This window comes from Lactuca virosa, chromosome 5 (genome assembly GCF_052849685.1).
Source record: "Lactuca virosa cultivar CGN04683 chromosome 5, Lactuca_virosa_CGN04683_v6, whole genome shotgun sequence".
Classification (NCBI taxonomy): domain Eukaryota; kingdom Viridiplantae; phylum Streptophyta; class Magnoliopsida; order Asterales; family Asteraceae; genus Lactuca; species Lactuca virosa.
Window position 1 is genome coordinate 227373501 of NC_136430.1, and position 5713 is coordinate 227379213.

Consider the following 5713-nt stretch of genomic DNA (forward strand, 5'->3'; position numbering starts at 1 on the left):
TCAAGCAGTCAATGAAATCTTATAGAGCAAAATGATAGACAAACAGGGCACAAATTACACCAAAAGGTTTGCTAATTGCCTAATTCAAATGTAAGTATTTAACAAATATCATTGGCAATCAATCTACATAATGCAAGTACATTGTTTCTGAAAATCCCATCTCTAAGATCACTAACCTGATTGGCAACAGATCACACCAGAGTATATGGTCCTCTTCCAGGCCCATCGTCATCAACAACTGATAGCAATGCCCCATATGGCGATTCCATGTCATCAGCGTCATCAGGGGTCCTCAAAATCGCGTGCAAGCAAACAACAAGTATCGAGATCAAGAACGACAGAAAAACGTTCCACCAAACCCTAGTTACAGCTAGGGCAAAAGCAGTACCCGCGAGCAACGAAATCACAAGCAATCGTTGGCCGATTTCAAAATCGAAAACAACCAAAGGCTCCTCCCTAACCAGGAAAATCCAAGCGACAATGATAACAAGGAAGGAGATTAATGTAATTGGGCGGGTAATTAGGGTTAGCATGAAGATAAGTAATGAGATGAGGAGGTAATTGGCTCGGAAGGCGTATAGGTTTTTCTGGATACGGAGGGAGAGTTCCTGGAAGGAGATTGGGAGAGAGAGGGAAGAGACGGAGAGGAAGTCGCTGAACCATGGACGGATCGCGTGTCGGATTTGGGCGGCGGTGATGGTCGTGGATGGTGGTGGTGGTGGTGGTGATGGTGTGGTTGTTGAGGGCGTCGTCATCTGCAATTTGTTCTTGAGAAAGAATCCACCACGGGAATCAATGGAGCAGAGAAACCAATTGCATATAAAAAAAAGTTGTTCCTAGATTTTTACAAAATTGTCATTTATCATACGAGAGAGCTTAAATAAATCTTTCTTTTAATCGATCAACAAAGTTTTTTAAGAAAATAATTTAGACAGAGATCAAATTGATTTATTAAGGTAATTATTTTTCATTTTGTTCATATATAGATAATTTTGTTTGTTTTTTATTTTTTTATTTTTTTACACATTTAGATAATAAACTTTTCGAAAGTATTTATATATGACCATTATGACCAATTGTAACAAGTTATCTAGATATGTGAACATTTCCAATAAATTTGTTATCTAAATATATATATACAAAAAAACGAAGTTACCCAACAAGCTCGTTAACATAATAAGTTAAATTCCGTTTTTATTAAGTCGATTGATCATAATATATATTAATAGATTCAATTAAATTTTCTTAAAACAATATTTATAACCATTTATGAGCATTTAAATTGACCACTTACATGTTAAGAGCCGTTTTGGTAGCATAATTATCAAACAATTCTATATATACGAGACAAGAGTAATACTATCGATGTCGATAAAAGCTACTCCTATTTTTTATATTTTAAATTCTTGTAATACGTGGAACAAATTTCATTGATGATTGTGTTATATTTCATGTTAGTGGTCTCTATCTCTAGTATTTTTAGTCTCTAATAAATTTTAATTTTTATATTTAATATCTTAAACAATAAAATTCTATAAAATGATGATGTTTTTTTTCCTTGTCAATTATGGAGTTTTTATTTCTTTATTTATATTTTAATTTTTAAAAAGTAGTGTATTTTAAAAAGATATTACAAAAATGATGTGGTTTTAAAATATTTACCATTTAGGTTAAATTTTATACCAAATCAAAAATAGAAGGTAAAATAAAAAAGAAGGAAAATTGAATTATCATGGTAATTACTTTTTCATTTTGTTCATATTTAGGTAATTTTTTTTTGTACATATATGTGTAATGAACTTGTTGGAAATGTTCACATATGACCATTATGATCAGCTGTAGTTGTTACAATCGGTCATAATGGTCATATATGAACACTTCCAACAAGTTTGTTACCTAGATGTATACAAAAAAAGACACGAAGTTACACAGTTGTGAACAAAATGAAAAGGTAATCACCCTGATAAGTCAATTTCCTATTATATAACCATTCAATTTGTCATTTTAACCATTATATTTTTATATTTTAGGGAAATTGATTATTCTAATTATTTTTTTGTTTTGAAAAATAAACATGTTTGATTTTTTTTTTTTGAAAAATAACAATTTTTTACGGAATGAAATATTTCATACTCCATTTCGGATTGATGTTATTCGGTCCGCCCCATTCTGATTAGGTTCCAAATACATACAAGCTATTCCAGAATGCATATTGGAATATCATCATATTACAGACTAAGTGGACAAAGAAGATATGCCATCTGATTCTGGTGAGTTGAAAGTTTTACGGACAAATTCTTCACTCCTTTGCTTCTAATTGTTTAAATTTCTAAATATATTTGTAAATAAGTGAGTCAAGAACACAAAGAACTAGTCTAAAACACGAATACATGGCTCAGAACACAAAGAATATGTCCAAAATGTTACTTTTAAACTTTGAATGTGCCTAAATTATGTAGTTTTTAGTGCCTTACATTATTCCACATTAAAAATTTGTAGTCCGGAACATACAAAATGCATTCCGGAACACATGACATGTCCAGAATGAGATAACTACTCTAGAATCCAAAGAAAAAGCTCGGAATGTTGAACAAGAAAGGACCTGTTTCATTCTGGAATTGTTTTGAAAATATTTTTTTTGTTTTTTTTTTGCAGCATGACGACGTTTTTGATGCATTGACCCTTGTAATATCTTACAAACCTGCAATTGTTGCGTATATTCTTACTAAACTCAGGGCCGACCGCATGTGAGGCTATGTTCTGAAAGATGTGTTTTGGTAGGTTGTTAGATATTTCAGTCAGGGTCGAAGGGGATCATTTGCTTTTACATTACGTATTCTGCAAAGAAGTTATGACAAATCCTTGAAGCCCAGTACAATAAATGATTTTTGAGATTTACGAGAACGAGTTGACGTTTGGGAATATGGAATTCTACTTTGTAACCGATTTCTGGTTAGGTGAATATATTGTTGCCTTGGATTCCGGACACACTTTCCCGTTACGTGTGTTTCCTAGGGTTAAGGCGACTGACTCGATAAAATTGAAAGATGTTATTAATATCTTCGAAACATCTCTTCATGAGTTATCGGAGGAGGACATGGTCCGAGTTTGCTTATTATATTTGTTGGAGAAAGGGTTCAAATGTTCAATATTTGGTTACCTCGTTGGCTTGTGAAGCTGGAGTATTTCGGTTTGGTATCAAACTTTGATGATTTCAACATGTATCATGTCGTTAAATTATTAATATTATTACTAATGTTATTTACGGAATTAATTATGTATTTTTTTGGCGTCACAAATTTTTTTTTGTGTGTGTGTGTGCGGGGGGGGGGGGGGGGTAATATGGGATCAAATATACTCTTAGCTAGAGACGGTATTCGATAAGATTTATAAGCTTATTCATCATGTCGAACAAAAAGAAACATAACCTTAAAAATTGACGTACAACCTAGGTTGATTTTTATACACTTTTAAAGTAAAATACATGATTATACATTTAACTTTTTTTGTTTGCTAATATTTTGATACATGATTCTTTCACATATGGATTTTGGAGAGTTTTTCGGTCAGCAGTTTGTTTGCTACCCGACAACCAAATGTGATCCCTCAGGCTCTTGGTGGTCCAAGATTAGGACTTAAAAAAACAACGATGCAATATGTTTCTTGATCTTAAGCATGTATGATTACTGGACTGAAGAAGAAAAGAAGAAGGAAAATATTAATGTCAGAGCAAGGGTGTCCATCTATTCAATGCTCCCTTATGAATTTTATCATCTTATCACCCGATGGAAAAATGTGTTTCTGCTAAAGCGATAATTAAAACTTTGCAAGTTACATATGAAGGAACAACTGAAGTTCACAATAATCAGAAAAATACCTTGATTCAAAAGTATGAATACTTCTTCAACTATAAGAACGAATCTCTTGCTAATACTTTCAATCATTTCAAATGTATAATCAATGATTTGATAAAATTCTACATCATTAAGAACAATGATGCTCTTGTTCATAAGTTCTTAACCTTCTTGATGAGAGTTGGGAACACCATGCTGATATCCTGATGAATGGCGAAAATATCAAATAGATGAATCTTCCAAGCCTTTTTGAAAACTTACAGAACTATGAACAAAGAAAAGCTCAAAGAAAGGAAAGTGTTCGAGAGATAAAGGAAATCAAGAAGGACAAATCAATTGTTCTTATGTCCAATAATACTAAAGTGTTAGAAGACCTACGTGAAGATGATGATTTTTCCGATAATGATGACTATGAAGAAGATAATAATGAATACAAGCGCTTATCTAAACTTGCTTCCCAAGTAGCCCTCATAGTGAAGTTGTTCAAAGGACTCAATAACTTCAGAAAGTTCAAACCAAATCATAAGACTTGCAACCTAAAAAATATAGAATTTAATTCATCCACTCGTTCTAACAAAGCTAAAAATACTAACATTGATAAATGATGTAAGTGTGGTAATATATGTCACTTCGCATGGGATTATCGTGTCAAGACAATTTATCATAAGGATGACTGCTTTGAGATAAAATACAAAAGGATGGTTGCAAGTTTGAAGAAACAAAATCTTAGATCAAAGATTTTGTTGGCTGAATAAGAGAATTGGGAAGTGGAAGAAGATTCAAATAGTGAAGACATTGTTGAAAATAATAATGTGTGTCTCATGGACAAAGTGGATTCATTCAACGAAAGTAGCAACTCCAGTTCATTTGAAGTTGATATGGCTCGAGCTGGAAAGGACAATGCAAATAATGTTTGGGATCCTTTGTCCATCTACCAGGTTACAAAGTTTGTAAGTTATTTTAAGAATGAAAAAATTATATGTTTGATTACTTTCTTCTTTATCTTGAAAAATCACACCAATATTTTTTTTTGAAAAACAAACATGACACCATGCTTTTTAAGCTCACTATCATTAATTTTGGATGGTCCACTCTTGTTAAATGAAGTCTATACTTGGTAGAAAAAAGTGAAGAATAAGACCTTGATTTTTAAGGTTAATTTTGACAAAGATTTTGACTCTTTGAGTTGGGAGTTTTTGTATTCTATTATGGATCAAATGGGGTTTAGATGGAAATGGAGAAGATGGATTATGGGTTGTTTTTCTTCGGGAAGGGCTTCCGTTTTGATCAATGGTTCTCCTACCATGGAGTTTGATATTAGAAGAGGTGTTAGGCAATGAGATCCTTTGTCCCATTTTCTCTTTATAATCGTGATGGAGGGTCTTCAAGTGTCTATGGAAGCAGTTAGTGATCTTCATTACTTTCGGGGTATTATACTTCCGAATGGGGGTACCTCTCTTTCTCATCTCATGTATGCAGATGATGTTGCTTTCATAGGAGATTGCCTGAAATAAATTTTATTAACCTCAACAGGTTACTTCGTTGCTTCTTCCTCTCGTCCGACTTAAAGGTGAATTTACATAAAAGTAAGGTGTATGATATTGGGGTTGATAATATTTAGGTTGAAAGACTTGTTAGCATTTTGAAATGCGAACCCTCCTCCTTTCCTTTTACTTATCTTGGGCTCCCGGTTAGAGCCAATATTAAGCTAGCAAAAAATTAGGGTCCTATTATTGATAAATTGAAGGCTAGGCTTTCTAAATGGAAAGCGGAATCCTTGTCATTTGGCGGTCGACTTACACTTGTTAATTCAGTGCTCAATAGCCTTCCCTTATATTACTTTTCACCTTTTAGAGCTC

General features: G+C 33.0%; 1 pseudogene; it reads right to left on the bottom strand.

Annotated features, from left to right (window-relative positions):
• LOC145112649 (PRA1 family protein D pseudogene) lies at window positions 1–850 on the bottom strand (annotated as a pseudogene).
• Window positions 851–5713: the final 4863 nt, after the last annotated feature.